Source organism: Leptopilina boulardi, unplaced genomic scaffold (assembly GCF_019393585.1).
Source record: "Leptopilina boulardi isolate dan_hultmark-lab unplaced genomic scaffold, ZJU_Lbou_2.1 LbouV2_155, whole genome shotgun sequence".
Taxonomy (NCBI): Eukaryota; Metazoa; Arthropoda; class Insecta; order Hymenoptera; family Figitidae; genus Leptopilina; species Leptopilina boulardi.
In genome coordinates, this window is record NW_026137702.1 from 221,356 (window position 1) to 245,288 (window position 23,933).

The 23,933-nt window shown below is 24.0% G+C and overlaps 1 long non-coding RNA gene across 1 annotated transcript; it reads right to left on the reverse strand.

The window, feature by feature from the left end:
- Positions 1 to 2,873: 2,873 nt before the first annotated feature.
- Positions 2,874 to 21,459, reverse strand: LOC127276926 (uncharacterized). Its single transcript, XR_007842281.1, has 3 exons — positions 21,401 to 21,459; positions 12,339 to 12,579; positions 2,874 to 5,277 (listed from the first exon to the last, which is right to left on the reverse strand). It is a non-coding gene; the product is annotated as an uncharacterized LOC127276926 (long non-coding RNA).
- Between the last annotated feature and the right edge of the window lie 2,474 nt (positions 21,460 to 23,933).

The window sequence follows — 23,933 nt, forward strand, 5'->3', positions numbered from 1 at the left end:
TTATAGCACTAATAATAATAATAATAATAATTACTATTTTTAACAATTATATTTATACTTATATAATAAATTATATTTAACAATTTTTTGAATTAGTATATATGTCAAAAACAATTTTTTAATAATTAATTAACATTAAACGTGTATAGAAAAAATAAGTGAATTAAATTCAAAGAAAGAAGATATATTTGTATTGTCAATTAAAATAAAAAAATTGACACGTACCATTGATTGTGGATTGATGACATCACTTAAAACAGGACGTGATCTAGCACGTGCATCCTCAATATATATATATATACGATTAAAGGAAGTCACGAATAGAACCTTAAAAAAAATTGCCTGACGTGACTGCGCATCTGGGATTTAGCATATGAATGATTTTTCGCTCAAGGATTAAAGCTATGTAATAACTGCATGCCTCACATATATTTAAAACCATTTTGAAATTAATCGCACCTTCAAGGGGGACCTGTAACAAATTCAATAATTTTATTGTATCACAAGCATTTAAAAAAAAAAAAAAAAAATGTATTTATAAAAAATGGAAAAAAAATTCTTCAATTTTTTTTTTTTTTATAAATTTATTTATATATCTATAAATTAAAATACTATAATTTTTGTAATAATTATATTATTTATTATAATATTATAATATATATTTATTATTTATTATAATGTTATAATATTTACATTATTTATTATAATGTTGCAATATTTATATTATTTATTATAATGTTGTAATATTTATATTATTTATTATAATATTTTAATATTTACATTTTTTTTAAATAATTGTTTATAACAAATTATATTAATAACAACAACAATAATAATTACACTGAAAAAAAATTTATTTGATTCAAATACTCGATTACTTGAGTATTGTCAAATAAATATTTATTTAAATCAAATAATTTTTATTTGAATTAAATAAATTGTATTTGAACCAAATAATTTCTGTATTTGAAACAAATATAATTTAATTGACTCAAATAATAATTATTTGATACAAATAAATATTTATTTGATAATAATAGTCAAGTAATCAAGTATTTGAATCAAACAAATTTTTTTTTCAGTGTATTATTATTACTACACGTATAATTATACGTTTTTGAATAAATAAATAAACATAAAATAAATAAAAATAAAATAATAATAATAATAATAATAATAATGATGATGATAATAATAATAAAATTTATAATAAACAAAGTAATTTAAATAAATTAAAAGTAAATTAAAAAATTACTATATTAAATTAAAAAAAAGAACTGAAATAAAAAAGGGGTTCAGTAAATTAATCAATAAAACAAAAAAATATATATATATATATAAAAAAAGAGGAAACAAAAGTGGTTCATGCGGGTGGCAGTTGTTCATAAAAGACTTCCTTTCATTTTTGTCGATAATGGCAATAAATCAAGTGCCACAACACTAAAGAACTGCCAAAACTGACACACTTCCAACACTTGAGCACAATAATAATTGCTTTTATAAATTATCACTTTCGCTGAGAAACCAGTTATATAGACTCCGGGAAGAGAATATCTTTAAAATATAATTTCGATCCACAGGAAGTATATATATATATATATATATATATATATATATATATATATAAACTGGTCTGCAAAAGGACTCAAGGCTCGAGATTCAAGATCCATTTATCAGTCTGTTGAGTCAAATGCGGGTCGTTCGGCTGAAACTTCGGAGGTCACGAGAATGAAATCCAGACATGCAACAAGCAAGAGACATGATATGAAGAGTGGGGGAAAAAAACCAGAGAGAGAGAGAGAGAGAAAAAAAATTCAAAAATTAATTCGATCTAGATTTTTTTTTTTTTTCTATGAACAAATTTAACAAAATTTAGTTTTGAAATTTTTTTTAATTACAAAAATAATATTAAAACAAATGGAAAATCTTTTATTAAAATTTTATAAAAATAATATTAAAACAAATGGAAAATTTTTTATTAAAATTTTATAAAAATAATCAAATTCTATAATGATGGAATTTACTATGTTTCTTTGAAAAATGTAGACGAAATAGTTAGACAACTACTTAAAAAAAATTGTAGTTTCAGTGTCAGTAATAATTGTAATTTCAATCAGACAATTTGGTAAAATTTTTGTCGTTTCAATTTTAGTAGTAAAAGCACATTTTAGTCAGACAATTGGTAAAATTATTGTAGTTTCATAATTAGTAGGTGAAAGTAAACTTTAGTCAGACAAATACAAAATACTTGTCAATTTAGTAACAGTAGTAAAAGTAATTTTTGGTCAGACAGAAAAAATTTCTATTTTTTATATTTGTAAAAGTACATTTTTCTGTACTAAAACATTTTTCTGAATTGCTAGAATTCTTTTTACTTTCAATATCAGTAGTAAATGTAATTTTTTGAGTCAGACAACTACTAAAATTCTTGTAGTTTTCAGTATGAGTAGTAAAATTATTTTTTAGTCAGGCAACTGCAAAAAAATTCTTGTAGTTTCAGTATAAGTAGTAAAAGTAATTTTTAGTCAGACAACTACTAAAATTCTTGTAGTTTTCAGTATGAGTAGTAAAATTAATTTTTAGTCAGGCAACTGCAAAAATTCTTGTAGTTTAGTATAAGTAGTAAAAGTAATTTTTAGTCAGACAGAAAATTTATATTTACTAAACTTTAATATAAATAGTAAAAAATAAGTTTTGGTCAAACTGGTGCTAAAATTTTTACAATCTCAATAACAGTAGTAAATATAATTTTTAGTCATAAAATTAATAAAATAGAAAATTTAATATAAGTAGTAAAGATAATTTTTGGTCAGACAGAACAAATTTCTATTTTCCATTTTTTTTTGGTGTAAGTATAGTAAAAGTGCATTTTTTTCTTAAACAATTGCTAAAATTATTATTGTACTTTCAATATCAGAAGTTAAAGTAATTTTTAGACAGACAAATACAAAAATTCATGTAGTTTCAATATAAGTAGTAAAAATAAGCTTTAATCAGGCAGAATAGTTTTTGTAATTTTTAAAACTATTTATTTAGTTTCAGTAGTAAAATTAATTTTTAGTCAGACAACTGCAAAAATTCCTGTAGTTTTATCATTAGTAGTAGAAGTAAGTTTTTATCAGACAAAATATTTTGTAATTTTTAAACCTATTTTTTTTAGTCTGAGTAGTAATGGTAATTTTCAGTCAGACAACTACTTTTTATCTTGTAGTTTCAATATCAGTAGTAAAAGTAATTTTTTAGTCAGACAGCTGCTGAAATTCTTGTAGTTTCTGTATCAGTAGTGAAAGTAATTATAATCAGACAATTACTTAATTTATTGTAGTTTCAATATCAGTAGTAAAAGTAATTTTTAGTCAGTCAATTTCTAAAATACTTGTACTTTCAATATTAGTAGTAGAAGTGATTTTTGGTCAGACAACTATTAAAATTTTTGTAGTTTTAGTATCAGTATTGGAAAGAACTTTTAGTCAAACAATTAGAAAAATTATTGTACTTTCAGTATTAGTAGTAAAAGTAAGTTTTGGTCAGACATCTACAAAATACATGCAGATTTAGTTTTAGTAGTAAATATAATTTTTTAGTCAGTCACCTGTAAAAAATTTATTTTAGTTGTTTTTAGTTTTAGTATCAGTATGTTTTGTTCTGATAGAATAGTTTGTAATTTTTAAAATTATTTTTCTACTCTCCAGTGGTAGAAGTAATTTTTAGTAAGACAACTGTAAATATTATTGTAGTTTAAATTTTAGTAGTAAAAAAAGTTTTGGTCAGACAGAAAACCTTGTAAATTTATAAACTATTTATGCAGTTTTAGTAGTAGTAGTAATTTTCAGTCAGTCAATTACTTAAATTCTCGTAGTTTCAATATCAGTAGTAAAAGTAATTTTTAGTCAGACTGTACTATTTTAGTAGTAGTCTTCAAAAAAAAATTTTTGTATCAGTAGCAAAAGTATGTTACAGTCAGACAAGAATAATTCAAATTTGTCTAATTTTTAAAAATTCTATTTCAGAAAACTGTCTCTTGACAAAAAATCAAAATTTCGTTCACCAAAACTAAGATATTGATTATATATATATATATATATATATATAAATAAATAGTAAAAAAAAAATTTCTGCTTGTTTTTAATAAAAGAAGAATTTTGTATTTCTTTTAGTAAACTTTTTTAATAAAAAATTGGATCTAACTTGCCTTTAGTAAATATATGTCACTCAAACGTCACTAATAACTTGAAATTTCAACTTCACGTTTACAAACAAAAAAAAAATGATTTTTCCTCTCATGCGTGATTTTCAATGAAATAATAAAAGTGCCATATGTAAAAAGGGTGGATTGGTGTCTGTGTAATGAATCCAAGGGGTTGTTTTTCAGTATTATTTTGTCAAAAAAAAAAAAAAAAAATTTGTCACAATTTCTTAAATATAAACGAAAATTTAATTTAATTTTAAAAATATAATTCAAAAAAAATTTTCGATTTTCATTCAATTCAAGAAAATTCAAAATTTTTATTTTTGAAATTTTAATTTAAAAAATAAAAAAATAACAAAAAATTTTGAATTTTAAACTTTGTATACAAAACAAATCATCGATTTTATATATAAAAATTATTAAAAAAAAAAAAATTTCTGTCAAAAATAATACGGACCCAATTTTTTTGTGAGTAACACTTGAAGGTTATAGTAAATTGTGAAAAAATTTCTTTCTCTCTCTCCCTCCCTCTCTTTTTCTCTCTCTCTCTCTCTCTATATATATATATATATATATAGATACTGTCGAATGACTTTATGGAGATCCGCGAGGTGACCCTTGGCTTAGAGTATGGTTCACTGCGGATGTTGTGCGTATGACCCTCTGTATAGTTGAGATGAGGATGATGCTTATGTGGGGTGATTTTTCGGACGCAGGACAACGCCCCTCTTTGAACGGCCACTTGACTATATCCTTTTTGTCGTCGAAGAGATGGAATCGCGACGACTCTCCTTTAGAAATTCTGCGAATCGTCCGTGGATGAGGGAAGAAGAGGAGGAGGAGGTGGTGGGGGGGGGGGGTTTGGAAGCGGCGTCTCCTCGTCGGCTTCCATCGCGTATCCCCGGGGCGAGTGCGTCAAAAAAGGGGGATGATGCTCTGAATTCTGCGATGATTGGACCGCGCACAAATATATATCCCTTCGTACACATTCAAACACACAACCACGTGGGGCCATTGCAAATCTTCAGTAGCGTCACAAAATTATGGTTCCTTATTTCATCATGTTTTTGAAAATAATTGTTGTTGTTCTGAAAAAAGAAGAAAATTTTTTAAATTCAAATCAACTTTTTTTTTACTATTATTATTATTATTATTATTATTATTATTATTATTAATATTATTATTATTATTATTATTATTATTATTATTATTAATAGTATACACGCAAAAAAAGATTTCTTTGATTCAAAAAAAAAATTATCTTCGTTTCAAAAGAAATTTTTTATTTAATTCAAATAAATGTTTCTCTTTGACATTAATATAGAATTTTTTTGATTCAAAGAAAACTTTTGTGAATCAAAAAAAAGTTTTTTTTTTTTTAAATCAAAGAAATTATCTTTAAAACTATGAGAAACTTTTTTTTGTTTCAAAGAAAATTTTAAATTTAATCAATGAAAAAAATAATTTTTATTTAAATTAAATAAATTTGTATTGAAACCAATAATTTCTGTTATTGAAACAAATACAATTTCAAATAATAATTATTTGATATAATTATACTAGAAATATATAAATATATACCTATATATATGTTTGCGATAATAGTCAAGAATTATTAGAATCAAATAAAATTTTTTTTTCTCATGTGTAATGTAACTTTTTTTTTCCCCCTGTCTTTTCTGATTTGTGTTTGTTTCTTTACTTTTTCCGCACACTTTTTGAATTGCGTGACATGAAAATAAATCCTCATATAATTCTGTCAGAAACTTTGATATATACCTTTTGACTCTGTCATATCTCTTTACTTGTCATAATTCAGCATGTAAAACATTCCCTTTGCGATGTAAATAAAATAGCATTGTATATATATATATATATATATATATATATATATATATATATATATATATATATATATATATATGTGGGTTATGTTATATATTATTTTATATATTTACATAAAAATATTTTATTACCAAAAAAAAGTTATAAAACAAAATTTTATTTATAATAAGACACATGTATTTCTTTTTTAAAATAAAATTATTTGATTCAAATAAATATTTACTTGATTGAAGGAAATATTTAGTTGATTCCAGAAAATATTTACTTCTTTTAAGGAAACATATACTTGCATCAAGGAAATATATTGTTGGTTCAAGGAACTATTTAGTTGGTTCCAGAAAATATTTACTTGTTTCAAGAAAATATTTACTTGCTTTAAGAAAAAATATTTACTTGCTTCAAAAAAAAAATTTAGTTGGTTTAAGGAACTATTTAGTTGGTTCCAGAAAATATATACTTGTTTCAAGGAAACATTTACTTGCTTCAAGGGAAATATTTAGTTGGTTCAAGAAAATATTTAGTTAGTTCAAGGAAACATTTAATTGCTTCAAGAAAATATTTAGTTGGTTCCAGAAACTATTTACTTTCTTCAAGGAAATATTTAGTTGGTTCAAGAAACTATTTCTTTGGTTCAAGAAAATACTTCTTTGGTTCAAGAAAATATTTAGTTTGTTCAAGAAAATATTTAGTTTGTTCAAGAAAATATTTATTTAGTTCAAAAAAATATTTATTTAGTTCAAAAAAATATCGATTTAAATATTTATTTGCTTCAATTAAATATTTATTTGACAACAGTCAATATAAGTAAACGATTTTATTTGAATCAAATAAATTTTTTTTCTTGTTTCAATTATAATATATATATAAGTGCGTAGGGTGACGTGGAAAATTGACACGATCCTGAATTCGTTGAAAATCGGCAAAATTCGCCAACTCTCGACTAAATCCTATCAAAACCCCCTCCGCAAGCAATCCCGGGCATCCTTCGTTCGTCTCTCATCATCTTTTCGTTCTCATCTCTCCCAAACCCCCCCCCCTCCCGACCCCCACTTCTCCAACCCCACCATCAGCACCACTTCTTCTCTAACATAACTGGATTCTGGACTCCATATACATAGCTTAAACCATGTTGCCTTTCGAGAATTCGGCACAGTTCGTCCTTGTTCCTTGGTTGAGACGCAACGACAAACTTCCTCTCCCCCACCCCACCCCCGCGCCTCATTTACCCCCCCCATTATGCTTTTGAAACCTCCCTTTACCGCGTTTCCTTTCCCGACGTATTGATCGGTCCTAGTCCAGAGAACTCTCAGTGGATGCTGACAACATTGAAAGACAATATATATATATATATATATGGGTTGATATTATGTTATGGGGGGCAATTCACGTAAGATTATCAAAAAAAAAAAAAAAAAATTTTTTTTTGTTGGGTTAACAAAAAATTTATTTTGGTATTTATTTGGTTGGATCAAAAAAAAAAATTTTTTTCTTGATATTTCAGCAACCAAACTATTTGTTTGAGTCAACAAAAAATTTGGTTGATTGCTTTTGTTGGCATAACAAGAATATTTGGTTAGCTCAACCAAATTTTTTTTTTTTTTTTTGGTAGATCAACAAAAATATTTGGTTGATTTAAACTATAATTGTTCTCGTAAGGTACGAGCTATAGCGAATTAAATTATTTGGTTGTCGTAACCAAAATTTTGGTTAGAACGCAATCATTTGGTTTTTAGACCAAACTATTTTTTTGTGTCAACCAAATTATTTTGTTGACGTAACTAAATTTTGATTGGAATTTAAAAATGTTCAATCAAATAATTTTGTTGGCGTTTTAAAACGTTAAATTTACTAAAAAAAAAAAATCTCAACTTTCATAATTTTTTCATCAAAATAATGAAATAAAAAAATACCTATTTTCTTAATTTTCATAAAAATTTTTGAAAAAAAACAATGTTCTGGTCAATAAAAAATTTCAAATGAAAATCTCACGTGGAATGACCCAAATATATGTTGACATGAAGAGATTTTATAGAAATAGAAAAATAGACGATAAAAGAAAAATAAGAGGAAAGTTGATTGCGAGAAGGTATAAAAAAAAATGTTATAGGAATCGTATTTGATATGGCGGTGAGAATCTCGCTCAATAAATCGTATAATTCAACTATATATAGCTTGCCATATAATGACATTTCTAACATGCGTTATTAATGTTATTACTTTTTTAATCTTTGTCTATATACCATTGAAAGAAACATTTATTCTTTGTTTTTTATTTTATTTTCATATTAGTAGTAAAAGTAATTTTTCAGTCAGACAAGTGATAAGAATTGTCGTAGTTTCAATATCAGTAGTAAAAGTCATTTTTAATCAGACAGAAAATTATTTTTTCAAAGTTTAGTATAATTAATAAAATAAACTTTTAATCAAACAAAGGCTGAAATTTTGGTTGTTTCAATATTAGTAGTCAAAATAAATTTTAGTCAGACATAATTGTATGCATTTTTTAAACTGTTAGTGATAAGTAGAAAAGGTGTTTTTATTCAGACAACTATTTAAAATCTGAAACTTTTTGTATCAGTAGTAAAAGTAATTTTTAGTCAGACAGCTTCAAAATTTTAGATTCCTTATTAGTAGTAAAAATATTCTTTAGTCAGACAATTACTAAAATTCTCTTACTTTTAATATCAGTAGTAAAAATAATTTTTTGGTCAGACAACTAGAAAAATTCTTGTAGTTTCAATATAAGTAGTAATAAATCCTTTTAGTCAGACAATTGGTGAAATTTTTGCAATTTAAGTGTCAGTGGTAAAAGTTATTTTCAGTCAGACAAGTGCTTATAATTTTGTAATTTCTGTATCAGTAGTAAATGAAATTTTAGTCAGACAATCGGTAAAATTTTTGTAGTTTCAATATTAGTATAGTAAAAGTAAATTTTAGTCAGACAAGTACTAAAATTCTTGTAGTTTCAGTGTAAGTAGTAAATGTTAACTTTGGTCAGACATTGTATTTTGTAATTTTTACACAATTTATTTAGTCAGACAATTATTCAAAAATTTGTAGTTTTACTATCAGTAGTATAAGTGTGTTACAGTCAGACATGAAAAATGGAATTTTTTTTTTGAATCTTTAGGTATATATCAGTAGAAAAAGACAATTTCTGTCAGACTCAAAAAATTTACAATTTGTTCATTTTAATGTAAGTAGCAAAAGTAGTTTTTAGTCAGACACAATTTTTTCAAAAAAATTCTCTCCTTGTCAACAAAACAAAAATTTGCTTTAAGAAAAAAATATTACTTGTAATAAATTTTTTATTGTCAAAATAATTAATAAAGTTTATTTGGTAGCAAGTAAATGTATATTTTCTGTATATGTGCTTGTCACTCTCTTCCTTTCAATAAATCGTTTTTATTTTGACAATCAGATTTTAAATTTTACTTTATATAGTTCAAAGGCATATATATATATTATTGTCACTTCGAAAAGTCGAATGCTGCCTGCATCTTAGATTTTCGTATGCAGACGTGATAATGTAAATATATATATATATATATATCAGACACAAGGGTCCTCTGAAACGTACCACTTGCTTTGCGTGACATTCGATTTCAATCTGATTGAGTACACCGATCTGTCAGCGTAAAAATTATTTTCTAAAAAAAAAAACATTTTATTTGAATATTAACACAAGTTTGAGAAAATTTAAATATGAGTACATTTATTTTTTTTTTCCTAATAAATAAATAATTTCCCCTTTTTTTTTCTTTGCTACTAAAATTTTTTTTAACAAAAAAGAATTTTGTTTTTCTTTCATTATTTACAAATTTAAATTTTTCATTTTATTTTCAATTATTTTTATTATATTTTTAATATATATATATATATATCTACAATTTTGACAATATTTAGGGTATTTATAAAAAAACGTGCAAATATTATATTCTCAATGTTAAATATTTTCGTTATATTTAGTTTTATGCGCAACCTGTAATTACGCATTTGTCAATACCCGAGGGCAAAACGCAAAGTGAGATTCAAAAAGACAGATGTCCTATATATATAATATATACTCTAAAACTTTTAAAGTACATTTAATCAAGCTTATAAATATATATATATATATCCTATATAGAGTTCTTTATTATAAATTATTTATATTTTTATTTTTAAGGAAATTTTATGGGCAACACCTTTTGTATATATACGACACGCGCGCACCCGTTTACCCATTCTTATATGCGTCTAGGAACATTCACATGAATCATAACAGAGAGGGGCGCAAGATAAGACTTTTGAGAGCGATAAAAAAAATAAGAAGAATTGATCTATAAGAAAAAAAAAAAAAAAGAGAATCATAAAAAGTCATATTTTCCATAGCCGAAAGCATTTCAATGATAAATTATATTCTCCCTTAAAAAAATATATAATAACAATAATAACAATAACAATAATAATAACAGTAATAATAATAATAATAATAATAATAATAATAATAATAATAATAATAATAATAATAATAATTACAATTTAATTATAATTATAACAAGAATAAACAAAAAAAATTATAATTAAATTGTAAAAATTATTATTATTATTATTATTATTATTATTATATCCGGCGTCCGTCCGTAGCGTCGTACACTAGTACGGTTGCCATGGTAACAATTATCATGAGAGCCGTTTCCATGACAACCGTTACCATAGCAACATTTTCCATGACAACCGTTTCCATAGCAATCGTTTCCATAGCAACCGTTACCATGGCAACAGTTTCCATAGCAACCGTTACCATGGCAACAGTTTCCATAGCAACCGTTATCATGGCAACAGTTACCATAGCAACCGTTTCCATAGCGATCGTTTCCATAGCAAACCGTTTCAATGAAAACCGTTACTATAGCAATCGTTGCTAAGGAATTTTTTATATATGCGGAACAGCGATATGTTTGTCTGAAGTGGCGCGAAAATTTTCGCTGTTTTAGTGAAATTTATCATTGTTTTAGATAAAGAAAAAAAAATTTATTTGTCACTTAATTTCAAGTATTAAACAGAAAAAATTGTTTTTTTTAAATATTTTAATAATAAAAAAATTAGATAAAAAAAAAAAAAATAAAATTTCTACCTTTATTAAATTCAAAAAAAAAAATGATATAATTATCATAAATTTCAATAATTTTTATTAAATAAAAAATATAAATAATATAAATAATAAATATACTTTTTTCATCTATATTTAATTTTAATCTATGTTTAAAAAGCAAGCACCGTTTATGATTATATGGTATATATATATATATATATATGTGTGTATAGATATAGTGAACAAGTCGTAACGTAGTTAACGCGCTTCCCATTTATTGATTAAAATACGCCAGAAAGAGCCAATGTTGTGGAAACGAATATTCTTCTCTAAAAATGAAAATACTCGTTTACCACGCGTTATTCTTGATAACAAGGTAATATTTACGATCGTAATTCCTCCGTTATTCAATTTGCTACACGGTTTATCTTGTTTTATTACAGGCATATATAACTATATATATATATATATATAGAAGGAAATTTTAAAAACAAATACATATAACGAATTCATATATACATATATATATATGATAGTATGCAATTTTAAATTCAATGCACTGAAAAATTTAATCCGTAGATGCATTATAATTATATGCATAATAAAGATTTTATACCCGAAATTGTATATACAGATATATATATATATTTTATGATAAAAAAAGAAAACTTAAAATCAACATAAAACTATAAGTATAAAATTATCGTTTCACATTCATTTAAGTTGATAAAAAATTGTATAGTGCGTTTAATTAAATTTTTTTTATCACCCAGAATACATTTAGTAAAATAATATATAATTCTTTCATATAATATTAGAGGGAAATTTATATATAATTATCTTCTTTCAGGATTTAATTAAATTTTCTTTTTTTAATTTAATACATAAATTTTAATTGTTTTAGTTTTCATTCTTTTTTTTCAAAATCAATTAATTATAATATTAAAGAAGCATTTAATGTAAAATTGTTTTTAAAACAAAATTTTTTTTTTTTTTTTTTACTGTAGGGAAAAAAATATTTACCTGAAACAAGGAAAAATTTTAATAGAATAGAAAAAAATAATTGAATTAAGTATACAACTTTTGCTATACTATATATATATATATAGTGTAATGTTTTGCGAATTATTTTTTTCCAATTAATTTAATACAATATATGTAAATTGAAAATTGTAAATAAAAATTGTATTTAAATGAAATAATAATAAAAGAATGGCTCATATATACCTTTTTTTTATATATATATTTGTACTTATAACACTGCTGGTCGATGGATAATTGTTTCTCACTGCATTTTCACGACTGAAAGAAGTCCTGACTACGACTGCTTGTCTCTATTGTATCGCGGAATGTTTTCACATGGAAGGAACGTCCGGAAATCGTGACTCGAATAATAAATGTTCGTCAGCCGATTTCCTTTTTCTATCGCACCTACCGCAAGCATATATTCCAAGAGACGTGGAAGTACCTGAAAAAATGTTTTCGAGTACATTTCATATTCTTTGATAAAATCAATTTAAATAAATATATATATATACACTTTGAAACAAAAGAAGGTTACATTATTCATTTTGTAAATTTTTCTTTTTTTAAATTAGAGGTAGTTCAATTTTTTAAATTCATGTTCAATTTTTGCAATTCGTGTTCAATTTTAAAAAATTTTAAATTTTTGTAAATTAAAAATTTTCATATTCAATTTAATTTAATTTATTCAATTTTTTTATAGTAAATTTTATTTGGAGAATTTTTTTTTATATTCAAATATTTCTAAATTTAATGCCATGTAATATTTTTAAATTATTGTAGTTTCAGTACCAGTAGTAAAAGTGATTTTTAGTCAGACAGCTTCAAAATATTTGGTTTCTTATTAGTAGTAAAAATATTCTTTAATCAAACAATTGCTAAAATTCTTTTACTTTTAATATCAGTAGTAAAAGTAATTTTTAGTCAGACAACTAAAAAAATTTCTTGTAGTTTCAATATCAGTAGTAATAAATCCTTTTAGTCAGACAAGTGATAAGAATTGTCTTAGTTTCAATATCAGTAGTAAAAGTAAGTTTTAGTCAGACAGAAAATTATTTTTTCAAAGTTTAGTATAATTAATAAAATTAATATTTTAACCAAACAAAGGCTGAAATTTTGGTTGTTTTAATATTAGTAGTCAAAATAAATTTTAGTCAGACATAATTGTATGCATTTTTTAAACTGTTAGTGATAAGTAGAAAAGGTGTTTTTATTCAGACAACTATTTAAAATCTGAAACTTTTTGTATCAGTAGTAAAAGTAATTTTTAGTCAGCCAGCTTCAAAATTTTAGATTCCTTATTAGTAGTAAAAATATTCTTTAGTCAGACAATTACTAAAATTCTTTTACTTTTAATATCAGTAGTAAAAATAATTTTTAGTCAGACAACTACAAATATTCTTGTAGTTTCAATATCAGTAGTAATAAATCCTTTTAGTCAGACAATTGGTAAAATTTTTGCAATTTAAGTGTCAGTGGTAAATGTTATTTTCAGTCAGACAAGTGCTTATAATTTGGTAATTTCTGTATCAGTAGTAAATGAAATTTTAGTCAGACAATCGGTAAAATTTTTGTAGTTTCAGTATCAGTAGTGAAAGTAATTTTTTAGTCAGACAGCTGCTAAAATTATTGTAGTTTCATTATTAGTAGTAAAAGTAATTTTTAGTCAGACAGAAAAATTTCTATTTATTAAACTTTAGTATAAATATAGTAAAAGTAAAAAAAAGTTTTGGGTCAAAAAGGTGCTAAAATTTTTATAGTTTCAATAATAGTAGTCATAGTTACTTTTAGTCAAAAAACTTTCAAAATTTTTGTTATTTCAATATCAGTATTAAAAGTAACTTCTTGTGGGCAATTAATATAATTATTTGTTCCATTTTTAAAAATTTTTTGTTCAAGTAGTAAAAATAAAGTTTAGTCAGACAAAACTAAAATATTTATAGTTTCACAATCAGTAGTAAAAGCAGATTTTGGTCGGGCATAATAGTTTGAAATTTTAATACTTTAGTTATTATCAGTAGTAAAGGTAAATTTAAGTCAGACAATTGTAAAAAATTTGATGTCAGTAGTCAATGTAAGTTTTAGTCAGACAAAGCTAATGAAATTATTCCGTGAGTATAGACAAAGCAAATTTTAGTTAGGCAATAACAATTTGAAATCTTATAACTTTAGATAATAGAAAAATTAGTAGTAACAGAAATTTTTATCCCGACATTTAAATTCTTACATTTTTTGTAATATATCAGGTTTTGTCAAAATTGTTAAAATTCTCATTATTTTATATATGTAATATAAGTAGTATAAAAATTTCTTTTCAGTCATATTTTCTAATTATCCATTTTTTTTTATGTTTTAATAAAACAAGTTAAATGAGTTTGAACAGAGGGATTTCTGAAATAAGTATATATATATATACTAGTCGGAGCAATAAAAGCTTAAACGACTAAGCTAATGTTATTGAGATGAACCTAGTCGGAAAGGAGGAGTGCGGATTTCCAACAAAAAATGGCAATGCCGCCCCCTTTTTACAGAAATTTAGATTTTCTCCTCCTTTCATTGAAAAATGTTCCACTATAACCAAATTGAATCGCACTTGCAACTTCGCTAGCATTGCTAATGTAAATTATGCTAAAATCCAAAAGAGACTTTAAAAAAAAATGCCAAATTGAAAAAAAATACAAAAAAAGAATTTTCATCTGAAACAACGATAAGTTTCACTGGAACAGAGATATTTTTCACTAAGACAGGGAAAGTTTTCGTTGATCCAGAGAAACATATATCGCTGTTCCAGATAAAGATTTTTTTCCCATTTATTTTTTTGATATTAATCGATATTAATTGATATTAATTAATTTAGATAAAAATTATTGTTTCGAATCCATTTACGAAAATTGATATTTAAATTTTATTTTTGTATATAGAGGGAATTTCTCTCACTCTCTTTACATTTGCTAAACATAATAAGTCTATATATATTTCGAAATAACGGTATCATTTATTCATTTAGGAGCTTTTAGGGCTGTTGAATGATTCTAACAGGGGTTTGTATGTATATATACCAAATGTAATTTGTATTCTTTTAACCAATGATAGTCGTTTATTTCAATCATGCGCAGAGTGCACAAAAGCATAATTGCTTCCAACAAATAAAATACTTGTTTAATTTATTTATTTTCTTGTTATAGAAAATTATTAAAAACACTAAAATATTTATTTAAAACAACTATAGTATTTATTTAAATATAGATTTACTCTATAAATAATTATTAAAAATTACTAATAATAAATATTAAATTTATAATTTATTTATAATTTATTTATAATTTATAATTTATAATTTATAATTTATTTATAATTTATAATAATAATAAATTTAAAAAATAATAACAATATATTTGCAAAATTTGGAAAAAAAAAAGTTTTCGTATTTCCCCCATGACGTTGACGTAGCTCCCATGGGAGATTTTCGTGAATAAAACTTAGCGCGCGCTATATATATATATATATGCAAAAATTCACAGAATTCAAAAATATCCTTTTCGTCCTCAATCTTTTCATCTCCCTCAAAAACTGTCTTCTATCCTTCTTTTTTTGTTCCTTTTTTCTACTTAACTTTTTTTCTATCATCCTCCTTCTTTTTTTCTCACCCTTAACTTTGCTTTTTATCCCTTCGTCAGATACGAAGAGGTCAACGTAAGAAGCTGGCACTTAGTACATATATACATATATATATATATATATATATATACACAGCTATAAAAAAAGGATCAGTTTGTATGTGTGGATGTCCATCGTAAGAGGTATTTCTGAACTGAGGTTTATCCCCCTTCACGTTTTTATTCGATTCGTCTGGGATAGAAAGAAAAATTGTGTTATATACATATATATATATATACTCAAAAATGGGATTAGAAAAAACTGAAGTGAAATTCGCCGAAAAAACTTAACTCTAAATTTAAGAATATATATATTCTAAAGAATTCTAAAGAATTAATAAAAAATATTAAATTTGACTTATTGTTTTTGAATTAGAATTTTACTAATTCGATAGTGAAAAAAATATTTTTTTTTCTTTTACTATCACTGCAAAAATTTATGTCTTATTTTAAAAAACTTTTTGTCCTGATTTTTAAGATATTTTATGGTGTCTTACATTTCGACCAATTACGGAGCGTCTTAGATATTTTCTATATATATACAATGAAAAAAGGGTTTAGTATATTGATAACCAAACGTTTGGTTGGTATTTAAGCAACGAAAATTTTTTTTTATTGAATCAACAAAATTTTAATTGTCTCAATCAAAATTTGTTTGACACAATCAAAATTATAGAAAAAAAGGATTTTTGTTGTTCTAACTATATATAAAGTTTGATTGGGACAACCAAAATTTTGTTGATTCAATAAAAACAAAATTTGATTGCTTTATACCAACCAAACGTTTGGTTGTCAAACCCTTTTTTCAGTATAACCAAATGAAAAAAGTGAAAATAATTTTTTAAGACATTTCCTGTGTTATATATATGTCTTAGAATTAGACGCACTCGTTTTTACAATGTATAGACATTTAGAGAACCTCTTTTAAAATTCTCTCAATTTATTCGATATATAAAAAAAAATATCAAAATCATTTCATCATTGCTCGAAATCTAAGACACTATATATAAAATGTCTTAAAAACAATAGGACAAATGACGTGTGTGTTTTAAAATATAAGACAATTTTTTAATTATTGCAATATGTAGATAAGTGTCTTATTTTAACGACACTTTTGTCCTGATTTTTTAAGACATTTTGTAGTATATATATGTCTTAGATTTCGACCAATGACGGAATGTCTTAGATATATTTTTCCCAAATTATGTCAATTTTAAGACGTTTCCAAAGTGTCTTTTGTCTTATATAGTAAAATACTTTTTGTACTGATTTTTAAGACATTTTATGGTGTCTTAGATTATTTTTGGCCCATTATATACGAAATGTTTTAGAGATTTATTCTATATAACAAATGAAACAAATGGAAAGAATTTTACGACTTTTCCCGAGTGTCTTATGTGTCTTAAAGTGTAAGATACTTTTTGATGATTTTCAAGAAAATTTTAAACTTTCCTATATAAGTGTCTTAAAGTATAAGACACCTCTTTTTGACAATGATAGTGTCTTGTGTCTTAAAGTGTAAGACACTTTTTGATGATTTTCAAGAAAATTTTAAACTTTCCTATATAAGTGTCTTAAAGTAAGACAATTTTTGACAATGATATTTACATATTATATCAAAAGATAAATAAATTCCAAAAAAAAATTTTTACATAACTATAGGATTATTTTTCAAAAATTATTTTTCTCCTCCACAAATAGTATAGTGTACGCGGGGAAAATTAATGAGACTTGCTAAATATATACGTCGCTTGAGGGTATATGAAAAAAAAAAAAAACGATGAGAAGAATTTACATTGAAAATATAGTTCAAAGAAAGATAGATAACGCTTAAAAAAAAAATTACAAGGGTTAGGAATATATATATATATATAGGCGGAGACATGGGGTTGGCAGGCAACGTCAAGCATTCAAAAAGGGGGATGGATAGAGTTTAGGTGGAGAAACGAATGGTTGGAGTGATGTAGGCAAAAAAGGGAGAAAAAAAAGAAAAAAAAAAGGGGGGGGGACCCACCATACCGTATAGCGATTCCATCTGCCTGTCATTCTGATACTGCGTACACTGTCGGCTGTCGACAACCGCGATCAATACACTGCAATCTATACAAAATGGCTGATGCAATATTTCACAACTTTTTATCTTTATATCCGATACTTATTATTATTAAAAAAAAAAGAAAATAGTATGACACTGTCGTCGAATAAATTTTCAAATACTAAAAAGAAAACAATATTTTCCTTTTTTTTTATAAAGTTTGAAAAAAAATTACTTTTTCCATTTAAATTAATTTTAATAAAAATAATAAATTTATTACATCCAGAGAAATGTTTTATTTTAACCAAATATAATATATTTGAATTAAATAAATGTATATATATTTATCTCATATATAGCCAACTAGCCTATTTAATTGGCGTAAATCAAATTTTTTTCTTTAAATCAAATTTAAAATTTATTTAAATCAAATAAATATTTATTAGGCTCTGAGACAAATACAAAAAAAAAAAATTTTATTTGATTCAAATAATTGATTACTTATTGACTATTATCAAATAAATATTTATTTGTAATATTTATTATTGTAACAAATAATTATTATTTAAATCAATTAAATTGTATTATTATTTCAAATACAGAAAATTATTGGTTCAAATACAATTTATTTAATTTAAATAAAAAATTATTTAATTCAAATAAAAAATATTTTGGTTCAATTAAATATTTATTTGATAATAGTTAAGTAATCGCGTATTTGAATCAAATGAATTTTTTTTTTTTCAGTGTTAGCATCCGCTCTTTATAGTTAAATAATTTTTTTGGGGAAAAAAGTATTTTTTTTTTACATGCTACTTAGATTATAAATGGAATGAAATTTTTTCTCTATTATTTAATATAAATATTAAAGAGAAATTATTTCCTAAAATAGTTTCTTTTTTTTCGTGGGATTGTCGAAAAAAAGAAAAATTTTTGAAAATAAAGTCGGAGTGTTTTGATGTATGTGGCGCCATCTGGAGAATATTCCGTAAAGTTAAAGTTCCTCAAAATCACGAAAGATGGCGTCATAACATCATTATTGGTTCAATTTGATAAATTAGAAAATAAATTTCACAAAAAATGGAAAACATAATATTTTTCTTTTTCCTCAAAAGAAAAAAATTTCTAAATAGTTTTATAATCCACTGTATTTTCTTTTACCAAAAAAAATTTGCATAATTTGAAAATAATTCTTCACACTGAATTTGACATTATTAATTTCGCATTACACATTTACACTTCACATTTACTGCAAAAAATGAAAAAAAAAAAACGTTATTTTAATATACTGATATTAATACATTTTCCGGGGAATAAGATGAAAAAAAAAAAAATTGGGTTCATACAAAAAAAATTTCATAAATAAAAAAAATTTTCTTGAACACAAATAATTGCAAAAAATTGAAATTGCGAGTAAAAAAACAATACATATATGCAATAAATACGACTGCACGGCAAGCAGGTCGAAGCAGAACTAAACCAAGTTTCGTACAATAAAGGGGATCATTTTGAATCTGTGTGAAGTGTGTTGAAATTTATGGTTCTCCCACCCAGCATCCCCTTCTGGACCGTGGGGGCCGACGTAAAGGCCGGCCATTAATTTTCCGTTTGCCAAAGTGTATAGCTTGATTCCTTGTGGATTATACGACAAGTGCCATTATCGAATATAGTTTTTTGTCTATTTCAAAAACAAAATTTATTTGATTTACTTAAATATTTGTTTGATTTTAGTAAATATTTGCTTAATTCTAGTAAATATTTGCTAGATTCAAGTAAACATTTGCTAGATTCAAGTAAACATTTGCTAGAATCGAGTAAACATTTGTTAGATTCTAGTTAATATTTAGTTGATTCAAAAAAATACTTGTTAAATTCTAGTAAATATTTGCTTGATTTTAGTAAATATTTGCTAGATTCTAGTAAATATTTGTTTGATTCTAGTAAATATTTACTTGATTCAAAAAAATATTTGGAATAACCAATAATTGTTTGATCCTAGAAAATATTTGCTTGATTTTAGTAAATATTTGCTAGATTCTAGTAAATATTTGTTTCATTCTAGTAAATATTTGCTTGATTCAAGTAAATACTTGTTTGATTCTAGTAAATATTTGTTTGATTCTAGTAAATATTTACTTGATTCAAGCAAATATTTGGAATAACCAATATTTGTTTGATCCTAGCAAATATTTGCTTGATTTTAGTAAATATTTGCTAGATTCTTGTAAATATTTGTTTGATTCTAGTAAATATTTGCTTGATTCAAGTAAATACTTGTTTGATTCTAGTAAATATTTGTTTGATTCTAGTAAATATTTACTTGATTCAAGTAAATATTTGGAATAACCAATATTAGTTTGATCCTAGCAGATATTTGCTTGATTTTAGTAAATATTTGCTAGATTCTAGTAAATATTTGTTTGATTCTAGTAAATATTTGCTTGATTCAAGTAAATACTTGCTTGATTCTAGTAAATATTTGTTTGATTCTAGTAAATATTTACTTGATTCAAGTAAATATTTGTAATAACCAATATTAGTTTGATCCTAGCAGATATTTGCTTGATTTTAGTAAATATTTGCTAGATTCTAGTAAATATTTGTTTGATTCTAGTAAATATTTACTTGATTCAAGTAAATATTTGTAATAACCAATATTTGTTTGATCCTAGCAAATATTGGCTTGATTTTAGTAAATATTTGCTAGATTCTAGTAAATATTTGTTTGATTCTAGTAAATACTTGTTTGATTCTCGTAAATATTTGCTTGATTCTAGTAAATATTTGTTTGATTCTAGTAAATATTTACTTGATTCAAGTAAATATTTGGAATAACCAATAATTGTTTGATCCTAGAAAATATTTGCTTGATTTTATAGTAAATATTTGCTAGATTCTAGTAAATATTTGTTTGATTCTAGTAAATATTTGCTTGATTCAAGTAAATACTTGTTTGATTCTAGTAAATATTTGCTTGATTTTAGTAAACATTTGTTTGTTTCCATTAAATATTTGGTTGATTCGAATAAATATTTATTTAATTATAGTAAATATTTGTTTGATTCAAATATAAATCATTATCTGATTTAACTAAACATTTACTGTATATGTAATAAATTTTTCCAACAAAGAAAAAATTTGATTGAGCGAAATAAAATTTCTGTTTTTTTTTTTTTTGGTTTACTGCTGGTATACAAAATTATTTATCTAATTCAACTAAAATTTTTGTTGTTTCAAACCATTCTTTTTTTTCAATGTGATTTTGATAAAATTCCTATTTTTTTGGAGATGAGGGGGAATTATTAATATTTACCAACCTAACTTTTTTCTACTTTCCGTTTTCAATTTTCTATAATTTTTATATATCCGTTATTTTCTTCACTTTCCATATATTCCATTTTCTGAATTTTCACTTCCACTTTTCACATATATTTAAACATATATATTTAAACACCCCACTTTTTTGGAAGAAATTTTTAAATAGATAATTAAAAAAAAATTTTTTTTAAAGAAAAAAATGAGGCGGGAAATTGAAAATTTTAAAAACAAATTTTTTGAAAATAAAAAAAACTTACTTCCTGGACCGTATTGGAGATGAAAAATATTTGTTCCAGGTGATGTTGTTCGTTTGCCGATCTTCGGGGTTGTGATGCAGTGAAACGCCGAGGGGTAGTATCCATTGGGGAAATGATTTATGGCTACGAGTACCAGGTAGGGCGCCATTCAACTCTGAATTCAGCCTTGGTTTCCTTCTCGTGCCTTCGGCTACTATATAGTATAATATATATATATATATATGTAGTATACTGTAAAAAAGTCATCTACGTTTTTCAACTGCCATTTTATCTCTCGCTCTGAATTTAATGTTTTCAGTTGACTTACTTATTTGGATCACGCACGATAGCCAAATATTTCGCTCCTTATAATAATAAATTTATAAAAGAGCAATTCGCGATGTTTAGTAAAAATTTAAGCATTTTTTTTTTTTTTATTATTTATTTAATTAATTCAAGAAAATTTCTCATGCATATCATTTCAACTAATTTTCTTTTTTTTTGTAGAGATTTCAAAAAAATGGTGATATCTCCGAAAAGTTTTGTTTCAATCAAATATATATACTATTTTTTTGTATTAACACAATTTTTTAGTTATTTTGAACAAAATTTTTTTTTAAACATTTTTTTTTTGTATTAACCCAATTGTTTGGTTATTTCAAATAAAATTTGTTAGATTGAAACGAAAATTTATTTGATTCAAACAAAAATTTCTTTGCGTCAAACAAAAATGATTTAATTTTATTTAAAAAAAATTTATTTGATTCAATGACAAAGTTGATTAGATGCAAAAGAAATTTATTTGATTAAAAACAAAATTTAATTTGATTCAAATAAATATTTTTTTTGATCTAAATAAACGTTTGGTTAATTATAATAAATTTTTTAAACGAAGAAAGAATTTTATTGAACCAAATAAACTTTTAAGTTGAGTCAACTAAAATTTGGTTGTTTCAAATAAATTTTTTTCCCTAAGTGCACTATAGAAAAAAAGTGAACAACGCAGGATTAAAAAAAAAATTTGAGGAAAACTTCGTTCTTTTTTCTATTGAAGGTAAATATTTATCGTTTTACAATAAATATGAAAAATAATTGGTATTAAAAAAAAATTGTATTAAAAAATAAATGAATAAATTGTATCAAAAATTATTTTAAAACAATTTTTTTTTAATAATACAAATTTTAAAAAATTGGTACAAAATTCGATAAACGAAAGTAGACACATATTAAAATTGAAGTTTCGAGAAAAAATTGGCTAACGTGAATGAAAAAAAAATCCCTAACAGAAAGTATATGTCAACATAAATAATAAAAGAAAACTGTTGTATATACTATGTAAAAGTGTATTCTAAAACCTTAAGCTTCTTTGGCACGTAAAAAGTATATAATGTTATCTCAAAAGAGGAAAGCAAGTGAACATTGCAAAATACCACAGGACAAAATTTTTTCCTACTTTTCAAGTAACATATATATATATATATATAATTTTTTTTTCGCGACTTTTATACAAGTTTGTGATTTTTATTTTTCTATCACTTTAAATATAAATAATTTTTTTTAAATTCTGATAATTTTATTTATTCATGTATTTATTATTTTATTTATTATTTAATTAATTATTTAATTTATTATTTAATTGATTATTTTATTTATTATTAAATTAATTATTTAATTAATTATTTAATTTATTGTTTAATTTATGATTTAATTGATTTACATAATAGATTTAGTAATAAATTAAGAAAATTAAATAAATAAATTAAATAAAAAATTAAAATAAATCTTAAAGTTAATCTTTATAAAAATTATTTTTCTTTTCTAAACATTTTAAATGTTATTATAAAATTCTAAATATTAAAATAATTATTATTTTCTAAAATAAAATCAATTAAAAATAATTTCGCATTTTATAAATAAATAATGTTGATTAACCCTTTTTAATAATTAAATTTCGAAATATGTTTCCTTTAAAATTTTGATTTTTAAAAAGAAATCGGAAGTCAATGATGATGAAAAAAGAAAAAAATTTTTTTTCCGAGTACCAAGAGAAGAAATATATATATACATATATGTGTATACTTAGAATTGAGAGGAAAGAAGGAGAGAAAATGTCGAAATTTACAAGGATAAAAAAGAGACAGAAGAGAGTCAATGCGTCAGTAGCTCTACCCCGAATAATCATCAATCATCAAGAGCGAGACAATCGTATAGAACATATATATACACAACCGATGAACAGCTGTCGCTTCGTTACTCTCCTTCGATAATAATCCACGTTACATGTTGCTATATATATAAAATTACAAATTAGAAATTGGAATTTACAAAAATTAATAAAAAAAATCTCGAAAAAAATTAATCCTTTTCTCTTCTTTTTCTTCTTCTTCTTCTTATTATTATTATTATTATACAGGGTGATTTTTATGTTCCGGATCCCCTAAAAATTTATTTTTTAATTACATATTTTTGCTTAAAAAACGAAAAAAAATGAGATTAAAAAAAAAATTTAGGGGGGTCCGGAACATAAAAAAAATCATGTTATATGTGAACCAAA